Source organism: Chlorocebus sabaeus, chromosome 11, assembly GCF_047675955.1.
Source record: "Chlorocebus sabaeus isolate Y175 chromosome 11, mChlSab1.0.hap1, whole genome shotgun sequence".
NCBI classification, from domain to species: domain Eukaryota; kingdom Metazoa; phylum Chordata; class Mammalia; order Primates; family Cercopithecidae; genus Chlorocebus; species Chlorocebus sabaeus.
Window position 1 is genome coordinate 102,575,767 of NC_132914.1, and position 13,788 is coordinate 102,589,554.

The 13,788-nt window shown below is 42.5% G+C and overlaps 1 protein-coding gene across 1 annotated transcript in view; it reads left to right on the top strand.

Moving 5' to 3' along the window:
• C11H12orf75 (chromosome 11 C12orf75 homolog) overlaps nucleotides 1-13,788 on the top strand; it is a 41,077-nt gene that overhangs the window by 20,177 nt on the left and 7,112 nt on the right. The gene's annotated exons all lie outside the window — the stretch shown is intronic.

A 13,788-nucleotide genomic window follows, 5' to 3' on the forward strand; every position in this document is an offset into this window, starting at 1 on the left:
GGGCAGAGGTTTGGTCTTCCTGCTGGCACAGGGAAGAATTGCCCCCACTTTCTTATTGGCTTACACAGATGTGGGGCGAAAGGGGAGTGATGGGGCTCAAAAGCCGTCCATGGTCAAATATCAAAGATAGGGCCAGGTGCAGTGGTGCACGCCTGTAATCTGAGCACTTTGGGAGGCCGAGGTGGGTGGATCACTTGAGGTCAGGAGTTCAAGACCAGCCTGGCCAACATGGTGAAACCCTGTCTCTACTAAAAATACAAAAAATTAGCCAGGTGTGGTGGCGGGCCCCTGTAATCCCAGCTACTTGGGAGGCTGAGGCAAGAGAATTGCTTGAACTGGGAAGGTGGAGGTTGCAATCAGCCGAGATCACACCACTGTACTCCCGCCTGGGTGACAGAGCCAGACTCTGTCCCCAAAAAAAAGAAAAAAAAGGAGTCAAACTTTATTTCTTACTACAAAGAATTTAGAGAAGATGAGAATGGGATTGTAAAGCTTTCTGGGAATTAAATATTTGAATATGCATTTTTAAAATTAGGACTTTAGATACAAAGGAAGCAGTAGTCGATGGCTTCTAGCTCCTGGAGTTTATTACCCAAACATTTAGCAACAGCGAGTTCTGCACCCTGACCGTATTCCTATTATTGCAATATTTTGGTCTCTCCTTCAGTCTCTCCCTTTAGTTTCTATATGTGTGGCCACATTAATTTTCCTCGAGCACTGTCCTGCACTTGTGTAGGACCTCTGCTCAAAACCTTTCAATTATTCCCATCGTCCTCTGGACTGAACCCAGGATTTATTAGGAGTAGGAAGAGCATTTATGTTTTAGCCTCAAACTGACTGGCTCGCATGGTGTGGGAGGAGATCCTGCAGTGGGGAGCGAGCAGAGCCCAGGGCCGGGAGGGCTGTGCACAGCTGCTCTTGGCCACTGTTCTCAGGGGCTCCTGCGACCTCATGCTTCTTGCTCCTGTCATTGTGTTTTGTTTTACCGTGCCCACTGCCTGGAATGGCCCTTTCCCTTTCTGTTTATAGAAATGCCATCTGTTCTGCAGGGCTTGTGTGTTATCCTTCGTGAGAAGTATTTCCTGGCTCTCTCAGCTGCATAGCATGTCTTTCTCCTCAGAACCTTCACAGCATTTTGGACCTTTCTTGTGAGGCATTGTGTTGCGTTTATATCGTCGTTCTTCACATTGTTGTCTTTTCTCCCTTGGGGATTGAGAGTGGGGAAATGCCTTACCCATTTTATTGTGCTCTAGAGTTATTCATGTCATGCTTTGATCATAGTTTGTGTTGAATAAATAGTTGTTGAATCAGTTCCATCATTGCTCTTCAAGGACGGAGTGATTTCATGACATCTTTCTTTTTCTAATAAAATTTAGTGATGATTCTGTCAACAGAATTAACTGTTCCAGGATGTGAGATGCCATGTAACTACTTAACTATTTCACTATTTAAAATCCTGAATTCTTCAGATTTAGGTTTTCTATGACTGTACCTCATTCTATGTCCTATAACTTTAAAATAAAGTAATTTATTAAATAAATGACCTTTTAAAAACAAATGTAGTCAATTTAACTGGAAAAAGTTAAAGAATATTATAATATTACTTTTCCTTACACAAAAGGTATATTCAAACATGTTCAATTTTTTAAGTGGAAGCTATAGATTTATAAATCTTGACTATAGTATTAGGTGATGCCATGAATGAATGACAAGCTAAGAAATTAAGATGACTTAATTTTTTTGTTATGCACATTAAATTTTTTAAAAATCTAAACAGACTGATCCCAAACCAGAACTGGCCAAAGTAATAGAATAAGTATTGAGAGTAAAGAACTTTGAAAAGGGGAAACACAATATTATGCAGACCACAGAAAAGTCTTTGTGGGAAAATGGTAGTTATTTTTGGAAGCCAGAAATACTATATATTAAAAAAAATCAATTCTCTAGGAAGGGTCTGCAGTTTTTACTACTACTCCTTTTTCTTATTTATTTGCTGCTTTCCATAGGTGAGAAGTTAGTATATAATAACAAATAAAATGATGTATCTGTCCTGAAGTAGGTCACTGTCTACTAGGGACCAAAATACAGTGTGGTAAGTGCTAATTATTTCAATATTCAGAATTTAATGCTGGTCTTGGAACTGAAGGATGAACAAGAGTTCATGCAGAAAAGGGGAAAAATGGCAACCCAGGGCAGAGGACAAGCATGAAAAAAGGCATGGGAGTGCAAGAAAACAGTAGGTCTGAGAACAGCCAACCAGGTGGTATCCCCTGGAGCCTGTGGTACAGTCTGGGCAGAAGTGAAAGATGAGGTTGATGGGCAGGCCTGGCTTGTGAAGGGCCTTGGGTGCAAGGCCAATAATTGTGCTTGGTTTTTTTTATGCATTCAAGGGCTGATAGAGATTTTAAGGTGGAGGAATTAATTGATTATGTTTGAGTTTTAGGGCAGTAACACCCAAAGCAGTGTGACACATAGGATGAGGGAGGGTGCAGGCACAGAGGAATAATGGAAGTGAGGCTACAAGAGGGTCAGATGGCAGAGGGAAAGAAGAGATGATGCAAACAAGGTGCATTAGAAAATGCAATTGATAAGATTTGTTTAATGACTTAATGGGGAAGGAAAGGAAAAAAAAAAACTACCATATCTGAGGATAATGCTGCAGTCAAACTTGAGCCAAGGGAAGAGATGGCTGATAGTCCAAAGAGGTCACGGAGGCTGAAGGAGGAAGGGAAGTCATTGCGTGTGTCATGATGGCCACATTGGTCACCCTGGGGACTGTAGTTTCAGCTGAGCAGTGTGAATGATAACAAAGTCGAAGTGGAAGTGAGCCAGGTGCGAGGAAGTGGAGAGAGTGATGTGGGTCTTTGGTTTTATGCTGCTTGGCAGTAAGGAATGGAGGGATGTTGGTGGCTTTAAGAGGAGGCAAATTTTCAAAATATACTGTGTTTTAAAAAGAATACCAAGGAAATTTGGAAAGTACAGGAAAGTATTTTTTAAGAGAAAAATTCAGTTAGAATACCAGAGACAATCATTATGAACATTTTACACTTTTCTTCAAGTGTTTTTTGGTTATTTGTTTCTGCCCAATTGTGAGTGTGGTTGATTTTGTGTATTGAAGTTTGTTTTTCCTTTTGTATTTTTTTTTTAAATTATTTTTTGGCATGGAGGAGGCATGGATATTGCTGTAGGCTAAAAGGCAGGAACCAGGAGAGTAAGAAAAAACTGATGGTAGTTTGGGGAGTGGGTTTTTCTCTGGTGGTGGAGAGAATAACGATGTACATAGGTCCTACAACAGGCTAGAGAACTCAAAACCTAGCTAGGTTCACCTTTAGAACTTGAAAGCATGGTTGACAATGTCTAGAAACTTAATCATCATAAGAAAAAGCCTACATGCGTATCAGAAAACAAGCCTTTCTTTTCCTGTCTTTCTGTCTCTTTGAAATTAAATCACAGTGCAGTAACACACTGAACAAAACAAAAAAAGAAGTGAATTCAAGGTAATGACATTCGGCTGCTTTCACAAACCTGCGAACATCAACCATGTTCTTATTTTAGTGTGGCAGATTCTCAGCTATTTGGCACCAATAGGCTGCGTTGGGATATTTTTGGTAGGAAGTGGCAGAAGCCCAGTTTAAACTGGCCTAAACAAACAAACACAAAGGAATTTATTGGCATGTGGAGTGGAAAAGCTCCAGGGACTTGGCTGTAGTCACAGCTGGATCCAGGTGATCAAACGACAGGAAGAAACTCTCTTCTCTGCTTTCGTCTTCATTCTTAGGCAGCTTTCCTCAAGTGGTGACAAACAGGACCAGTTTATATCTTATCAGCTTTGTAATTCCTGTGGGAAAAAAATAACTTCTTTTTCCTTGTAGTTTGATCAAAAGTCCTAGGGCTGGGCTTTCCTGGCCTGTTGGGGTCGTGTTCCTATCTCTGAATCAGTCAGTGGGCCAGGAGAATGTGGGGTTCTTATTGGCCAGGCTGCGGTCATGTGCTCACCACTGGAGCCAATCAGTATCATTAGCCCCCACCTAACCATATGGCCAAAGAGCGGGGGTAATTCCCCACAGAAAAATTGGGATGCTGTTACCAAAAAAAGGGGAGAAATTCCAGTGGGCCAGCTGGAATTTAATTGAAAACATTTTTTCTTTGTAGATCAATTTTCGTGTTCTTAAAAAAGTCTTGATTTAAAGTTTAAGCAATATTTATAAGAATATTATGACTATGTTTCACATAAGAAACAGTATTAAATAAGTTGACTCAAATATAATATTTGCTGTTGAAAATAAAAAACTATAGCCACTCAATGTAAACATTGTAATTCAAATACTTCTTTCACTTAAAACATGTACAGTGAATTTTATTGAGATTCTTTCCTTGGCAAAGCTATTTTATTTTTATGGAAGGTAGCAAATATAAAGAAAATTATTTTGGAATGAGATAACATAAAACCCATTGGCAATTTGTTTTTGTTTTTGCGTTTGGAAAAAAGAAATGATGAATCTCTTATGTTGAGTTTCTTGGGATCCTTTATAAATTTCCCATGTCTAATGCACCCATGTCAGCTGGGCCCTCTCTGCCCCTCATAGATACAGACCTGAGGTTGTCTGATGGGCTCTTTTCTCATCCATGTACTAGGAGGGGAGACTGTCTTCTGAGGGTGAAGAGGACGGGGTTGAAGTAGCATTGGAAAAGCCTGCATTTTGGAAGCAGAGAGACCTGTGTTTAAAATTCCCTTCACCATTTACTAGGTGTGTTACATCGTGTCCTTAGTATAATTATCTGTGAAATTGGGATAATGTAATAATTGTGCAGGGTAATCATCTTCATCATCATCATTCTTGCAGTAGTAGCTAATCTTTACTGAGGACTGTGCACCATACACTGATTTCCTGCATTTTCTGTACGTTATCTCCTTCCATACCCATGATAATCTGATGGACAGAATAATGATGTTTCATTTTAAAGGTGAGGAGATGGGGAGCACAGAGGGCTGAAGTAACTGCTCGAGGGACAGATTACAAATACAGCATATTTAATATCCTAGGAAAATACTTGGCATCATGCTTGTTGCTCCTGGTGAATGACAGCTAGAATTATTAGTTTAAAATGTTGTTGAAAAAAATTGGCAGGGCCTGTGACATAAATACTTGATGGCAGAAGACCCGGCATATTGAGGGCCTTGCTGTGGATAGAAATCATATATTCCCATTGGTAGCCACGATGAGATTTTCCTTAGGTAGGACCCTGTGAAATAGGAGCAGGAAGAGAGAAAGCAGGTGGTCGGATTCATCCAGGGATGGAGAGGAATAGATGGTGAACAGCAAGTGCTGCAGAAATATTTGACTGCAAGACGCATGCTAGGGAGAGAGGGAAAGGGAAGCACAACGGGCTGATGGATGGGGAGGACGGGGAGGGATGGATGAACTGGAACTGATGATGCAATAAGAACGGCTTCTTGGGAATGACGGGACTATCGAAAGGAAGGGTTTTTTTTTTCTACCTAGGGAGTGGGATTTTCTACTCTAAAATGTGGTAAAATTGTTCAAGGAACTAAGCTCCATGGAGCAGCCATGGGAGTATGTTAGCACAGCAGCACAGAAGTTGTTGGGATAGAGGAAGTCAGCAAAATGTGAGGTGAGAGGTTGGATAGGTGATTTTCATGAATTTTTTTTTTTTAGGCAGAATCTTGCTCTGTCGCCCAGGCTGGAGTGCAGTGGCGCTATCTCAGCTCACTGCAACCTCCGCCTCCTGGGTTCAAGTGAGTCTCCTGCCTCAGCCTCCCAAGTAGCTGGGACTACAGGCGTGTGCCACCATGCCTGGCTAATTTTTGTATTTTTAGTAGAGACAAGATTTCGCCGTATTGGCCAGGCTGGTTCCGAACTCCTGACCTTGTGATCCGCCCACCTCGGCCTCCCAAAGCGCTAGGATTACACGTGTGAGCCACCGTGCCTGGCCGTTTTCATGGATTTTAAAATTGACCAAGATAATGGTGCTCAGAAGGAAAATCTTTGGGTCAGGGTCAAAATCTTTGGTGCACTGGAGACAGTTGTGGCAGGGTTTAGGCTCCAGAGAGGAGAGGTTCTGGGTGAAAATGAAGTGGTCCCACCTGTAAGAGCTCTGTGGGGAGATGAGGAGCATGCTGGCTCCATCTCCTGTTAGGTGAAGCTGGGATAGGTGAGAACAAGATGCATATTCTTGAGGTTTTGAGAAAAGTGGTGCCAGCAAGGAAAAGCAAAATTTCTTAAGGTAAGGAGATGAAGCGTGCACCTTTGCCTTATAGCAAATGATGCTTTTACAACCAATTCTGAAATAATTCCTAACACTGGGTGCCCCTTAGTAAGAGAATAACTAGGAGGAGAGCCGGAGAGGACAGGGAATTTGCAGTCCAGCTCTTGATCCCTTGCTTCTGGACAAAGAGAAGTTGAAAGCATTCCTTTGAAGTGAATGTTACTCATGTTCTCCAGCCATACACGCTGGAAGAAAGAAAGGGACTAATATTGGCCAGTGGGCTCATCCAGGGAGAGAGATCAAAAGAAAACTGTCCAAAGAAGTTTTGAAATTGGGAAGAAATGAATGATATGAAACACAGGCCAAAACAGCCAATGGTAAAACATAATTCATTGTGTAATTAAGGGTTTGCTAGAATGGATTGAAACCACCCCAAGGGGCAGGAACCATCATGAAAACATGTTATAAAGAAAATTAAATAATTTTATTTTATCTGGAGAATTGTAGTGTAGATGGAAGTAAACACAATCAATTAATAAACCTCTTCCAGAAGGTTATCATGAATGGTAACTGGAAACAGATTGGGAAAACCATGGTCTTCAGGGTTTCCAGATTCAATTTTTACTGTTTACGAATCAAAATAAGTTTAGCCTCTTTAGTGACAGTGCAAATATGGAAAAAGAAAAGACTATAGGCCTTTTATTTTTTGCTTTTTGCTTTTTAGATCAGCTCTAATAAGAATAGCTATATATTTAGAACATTTTTCTTGATGAGTAAGTAAAAAATAAATCATTTCTTTGCCACATGACTTTGTTAATTCCGGAAGCCTAAGGGAAGTAAGAACTTTCTGAATTTTCAGGCAAGTTGTAGCAAGGATGACTCGGAAGATGCTGTTTCGAGTGGCTGGCTGCTACCTAATATTTGTTATCTGTATTTGTCCTTGATCATGACATGGGTCCATTATTTCACTGTTAAAATCTTTAGGTCACTTAGGATAGCTGTTTTATACAACCCAGAAACTACGTAAATATAATGATGAAAAATTTTGACTACCACATATTACTAAGAAAAAGATAGAGATTCCTATTTTATATATTAACTTTGGATAAGGTTTCACTTAATGAAAGTGATAGTTATTGATAAGATAAATCATAGTAATGTAAAATGATTGTAAGGTTTAGGTGTTCCATACACATATTTGGTTTTAAATAGGCATGCAAAAAATACATTAATTTAAAAAAAAAAGGCCAGGTAGGTGAAAGCCCACCCACCCCAAAGAGCAGCCACAGAGACATGGTCGTTTTGGAGGCAGCCCACCTTCCAGAACCCCGACCTGCAGGAAGGTGGAGCTTATTTATCATTAGAGAGACATTCAGTGTCTGGTTCATTCAGAAAAAGTCTGTGACCCTAGTGTAAAACAGAAGGGTGCGTAACTACCCAGAGAATCTGGATCAGCACTGCTATTCACCCTGAGAAGGGTAAGAAGAGCACCGGGCTGGTTTTAGCAAGTTAACAGTAAGTGAGCTAGAAGTGGAATTAATAGAAACTGTCAGACAGAGGAAACCCGAAGCTATCCATCTGTAATCTGAGTTGCAGCGGTTGCCTTTGGTCAGTTGCTTTTATTTCTTTTCTTCTTTCTTTTTCTTGCATGCCAAGTGTCAAGCCAACTTTGCTAAGGTACATATGACTAAACAGTATCTTACTCTACAAGAGTGAGTCGTATTTAAACCATCAACTGAGGATTTATCTTTTCAACAATCCCAAAAGACATTGAAAGTGGGGAGAATGTGAGTTACGGGGTCTACCTTGAATAACACTTGTTTCTGCAAACAATTTTATTAACGCTATGAGTGAAAGTCTGAGTCGGAGCCCTGTAAGTGTGTGACCTTAGGTTAGGAGATGATTATGATACTCAACGGGTGGCTTGATCCTCGACTCATTCTTTCTCCTTGATCACCTGTTCTTTGATAAAAGAAGCTACATTTTTTGCTAACAAAAGACCTGATTTTAATTGAATGCCCAATGTATTTTCTGTGTGTGTGTGTGTGTGTGTGGGGGGGGGGGGGGGGGCGAGAGAGAGAGAGAGAGAGAGAGAGAGAGAGAGAGAGAGACTTGCTCTGTTGCCCAGGCTGGAGTGCAGTGGTGCGATCATGATTCACTGTAACTTTGACCTCCCGGGCTCAGGCAGTCTTCCCATTTCAGCCTCCTGAGTAGCTGGGACTACAGGTGCAAGCCAGCATGCCTGGCTACTTTATTTTGTATTTTTTGAAGAGACAGGGCCTCCCTTTTTTGCCCCAGCTGATCTTGAACTCCTGGGCTCAAGATATCTGTCTGCCTCGGCTGCATGAAGTGCTGAGATTACAGATGTAAGTCACTGTGCTGGGCTCAGTGAATTTATTAAACCTGGTCCAAATTGGTGAATACATGGTTCTATGGTTCTTAGGGAATGTTCTTGTGGTTTAAAAGGTCTTATAGCTAGGCGTGGTGGCGCGTGCTTGTAGTCCCGGCCACTCAGGAGGCTAAGGTGGGAGAATCACTTGAGCTGAGGAGTTCGAGACCAGTGTAGGCAACATAGTACAAGAAAATATACGTTAGCCAGGTGCGGGGTGTGCACCTGTGGTCCCAGCTACTAGGGAGGCTGAGGTGGAAGCATCGCTTGAGCCTGAGAGGTTGAGGCTGCAGTGAGCTGTGATTGTGCCACTGCTATCCAGCCTAGGCTACAGAACAAGACCCTGTCTCAGAAAAGAACAAAACAATAATAAAAAATAAATAAATACATGATGGTATTTGAGGTTATGATTAAAAAATATTTCACTCTTACGTTTTTTCAAATGTTGCATTGCTTTCCACAAATTTTTCAAATGATACAGATGATGAGAAACAACATTGTCTTGATACCAGAGAAAGCAATTTACCAATAGGTTTTCAGTCATGCTTACCCTGGAAAAACGAGCTTATTACACAAGTTTATTCTTCAGAGTAGTGGCTCGTGTGTAACTAGAACATGGAATCACTGCTCAGTAAATTAATGTAAATCCTTTAGTACTGGCTTCCTCCAGCACTCTTTGGACTCCAGAAGTCAGTCTTCCTTCTAAGATTGGCTCTGGGCACAGATGTAAAGCAGATGTTGTTTTGACCAAACCCCAGCCCTTGGTTCCAGTCCCTTCCCTTGGGTCTTCCTTCCCCTTTCACTTCTCTAATGGACTTAATGTCTAGCACAGGTCCCCTAGCAAGAGCAGTATTTGTCTTGATGTGCCATGTGCTTGTTTCCAGATTACCCTTGATCCCTTGGTACTTTGGGCTAGTTTCTCTTCCCCTGAATTGGCACCAACGTTTGACTCCATGGTTGTGAAATTGGAGAAGTCCTGAGAAGCCTCAATTCTTGGGGCCAGGCCAGAAGAAGTGGGAGGGAAACTGGTAGAATTCACCTTTTACTTTTTGTTTTTAGGTGATTTGGTTTATGGCACCTGATCCCTTATCTCCTCTAACTCTGCATTTTGGTTCTCCTGGTATAAGCCTTATTTTCAAGGTTTCTTCCCCATTTATAGTAGATTAAGGGGTATTCTTGTTGTCCCCAAGTTGCTTCTCTCCCATTTTCCAGTTTTTAGTGCGTTGGCTTGTGGGTGTCTGGGCATTGCTTCCTGAATTATGCCATCCACCCCAGGAGGCTATTATTTAGAAGTGGATTACTACTGGCTGGGCGCAGTGGCTCACACCTGTAATCTCAGCACTTTGGGAGGCCAAGGCGGGTGGATCTCTTGGGGTGAGGAGTTCAAGACCAGCCTGGCCAACGTGGTGAGACCCCATCTCTACTAAAAATACAAAAATCAGTCGGGCGTGGTGGTGTGTGCCAATAGTCCCAGGTACTTGGGAGGCTGAGGTAGGAGAATCACTTGAACCTGGGAGGCAGAGGTTGCTGTGAGCTAAGATCGCACCACTGCACTCCTGTCGGGGCAACAGAGCTAGACTCCTTCTCCAGAAAAAAAAAAAAAAATTACGATCATACCATGAGCGATTTATCCTGGTTGCTGTTTGTCCCCTTGCTCCTTTTCTGAGGGAGAAAGATTATGTTTAAACTGAGTTTGTAGAGATATTTGGACCAATTAACTCCCAAAGAGTGTGATCGAGTGCAGCAGCACAGCTTGACCTCTTTTCTAGTTTCAGCCACCGTGAACTGGCCTCGTCTTCACTTTGCTTATCTCCTCCAGCACAGAATAATTCAATCTCCAGGCCCTGCTCTCTGAGGGAAGATTCTAGAGGGTGAAGTCATCTCATTCCTTGCTCTTACTGATCTGCATTAGGATTGACTGCAGAGACTAGGGCCTTGCTGCCTCCTGAGGACCTTCTGGGCCCTATCCATGGCTGCTGTTCTCACAAGGCTGGGGAGGGTGTGGCTCTGTGTTCTGCTCTCCCTCCCCATTTCTTTCTCTGGTTTGGGGGACAAATTTTGCAGTCCATCAGCAATCACAGCTGTAGACCATGCAGTGGTCACTGCCCTACAACTGGAGTTTCTGGTCAACTTAGTGACCAGAAAAGAAAATAATCACATCCTTGGTGAAGAACGGAGTGGCTCATCCAGGAGCTTACGTGGCTGTGGATGTTCTGGCCTGAGCGTGACCATTTCCAGCAAGACATTCTGGATCCTCAGAGCTGAGGAAGGACCAGACACTATTTTTATAACTTCTGAAACCTAACAGAAATCTACGTGTGCCTACAGTGATGTGTACCTGTAAATGTAAAATGTATTTGCCTTTGATTTGAATGACATAAGCTACCTGTGGGCACCTCAGTTATCCCATGCCCATCAGAAGCTCCTTTTGGCACTTAAGTGTCTAAGAAAATATTGACAAGTGAATTATTATAATTATTATTTTTTGAGATGGGGCCTTGCTCTTTCACCCGGGCTGGAGTGCAGTAGCATGATCTCAGCTCACTGCAACCACTGTCTCCCATGCTCAGGTGAACATCTGGGCTGCCTCATCTTAGATAGATCTTTTTTTTTTTTTTTGAGACCGAGTCTCTCTCTGTCACCCAGCCTGGAGTGCAATGGCGCAATCTGGGCTCACTGCAACCTCCACCTCCCAGGTTCAAGTGATTCTCCTGCCTCAGCCTCCCAAGTAGCTAAAATTACAGGCACATGTCACCATGCCCAATTAATTTTTGTATTTTTGGTAGAGACGGGGTTTCACCATGTTGGCCAGGCTGGTCTCGAACTCCTGACCTCAGGTGATCTGCCCGCCTCAGCCTCCCAAAGTGCTGGGATTAAAGGTGTGAGCCACTGCACCTGCCCTGTAGATCATTTTAAGAAATCAACGTACCGTTTTCACTCACAAGAGGGAGGCTCTTGTGATCCTTCCACCGCCACCTCCTGTAGCTGGGACCACAGGCGCATACCACCACACCTGGCTAATTTTATTTTATTTTCTGTGTTCTTAGTAGAGACGAGGTCTTGCCATATTGCCCAGGCTGAAATTATTAAGGCAGGTAAAATCTTTCAAAATAAGGAGTTTTGTGGGGTGGGGGGAAAGGTATATTGATTCCTTAAAATGGTTTCCAGATGGGGCACCCCCTATGTTTGGATAGCCAGGGCATTATTCAAAACTTGAGAACTTGAGAACAAGGATTCAAATCCCAAAGACTTCAAGTTTCTTATAAAAGTGTTGAGTGATAAATTTAACATCCCAGTTTTGAATGGCCAGAGGATAATGTCCACTTCTCTTACCAAGAAATGACCTTTATTGAAATGAGTCCTCTGCACCAGAAGGTGTGCTTTTTAGACTTTTTAGACTATGGAGCCTAAAAGCCTAATAACCTGAGGCAATTGCATTGGCCTGTCAGGAGTTTGGCTTAACATGTCCGGGCTTTCCTTTTACCCGGGGTCTTTATTGCTGTGTATTGACCCATTTTTCTTCCTTACGATAAAGCTTGTGCAGTTGGGGCAGGACCACGCCACCCCAGCAGGTACGATGCCCGTGTCCCCTTGAACACTGGCTGGACAGCATTTGGTTCTCTCTCCAGGCAGCTCAACACAATGGCTTGGACCTATCCTTCCACAAGAAGAGTTGGTTTAAACCAACCACCGCTTTCTGATTTAACCTTAATCTGGACCTGGTTGTCCAGTTGAATAGATTCTAATGTAACTGCTCGTCAGAACAACCTTTGTACCTGCATAAAAATGACTTATGTGGCAATTTGACAAGATCTGCAAAGATTGATGGTCCCTGGCAGCTGTGAGAGGTTGTTTCTCATGCTGATGAAACAGGCTAGGAGTCTTCTACCATCTCATTTCCGACTTTTCTTGAGTGGGATGATACAAATTGGAGAGCTCCAGCTACAGGAAGGTGCATGTTTCTCTAATGCAAATTAGCATGGGCCCACAGTGCATGAAGCAGGAATTAGGATCACACAAATCTGGGTTTGAATTCTGGCTCTATGACTTAGCTTCATAACTTCGATCATGCTACTCAGTTTTTCATTTTTAAATGTGAGCAGTACTGGCCTTGCAAGATTGTATGAGGATTAAATGAACTCATATAATAGAATTAGCAAAGTGCCAAGTATAGTTACACAATCAGGTTGAGAGATGGAGTGATGGTCAAAGCTTTTGCAAAAGCAGTATGGAGGTGAATTGCCCACTTTAGGAGAAGCCACTATGTTTGTCTTTCACAGGAAGTGTTTTTGACTTTTACATCTTTCTACCTGAGAAGGAGAGTGGTGAATCAGAATATGGAGCATGGCTTTGGTGCCAGATGGATGGGGTATGGATGTTGGTCATACTTGTTAGTCTTGTATGTTTATGAATTACATGGCTTTCTGTACCTGGTGCCTCAGGCTCAGGCTCTCAGAGCTGTTGTGAGGAATAGCATGGATGCACGTGCAGTGCCCTGCACTGTGCCTGACACACAGGAGGGACTCATGAATGACATCATTGTACCCGTGGAGTCCTGGTCTCTAGTCCTAGTGTTGTAGAATAACTGTTTGTGGAAGGAATGGATGAAGTGACAGTCTTATACATGGAAGTGTGTATGCAAAGGCAGGCTTTACAACTCAGTGGAAGGTTTAAAAGAGGAGACGTCTGGCCAGGCCCGGTGGCTCATGCTTGTAATCCCAGCACTTTGGGAGGCCAAGGTGCACAGATCACGAGGTCAGGAGTTCAAGACCAGCCTGGCCCACATGGTGAAACCCTGTCTCTACTAAAAATACAAAAATTAGCTGGGTGTGGTGGCACGTGCCTGGAATTCCAGCTACTCGGGGGAGGCTGAGGGAGGAAAATCGCTTGAACCAGGGAGTCAGAGGTTGCAGTGAGCCAAGATTGCACCACTGCACTCCAGCCTGGTGACAGAGCAAGACTCCATCTCAAAAAAATAAAAATAAAAAAAGAATGGATATCTAATAAGGCTTTATAGGTGGTATTTTTTAAGATTTGGCACTATATCTGAAGCTTAATTTATTGTCAAATAAATATGGCGACTACATTATCCTTTCCTGCCAGTTATACGTGTAAGGTTGTTGATTAATTTTATAACGGAGAACACAGATTGAGTTTTAAGATATTGAATA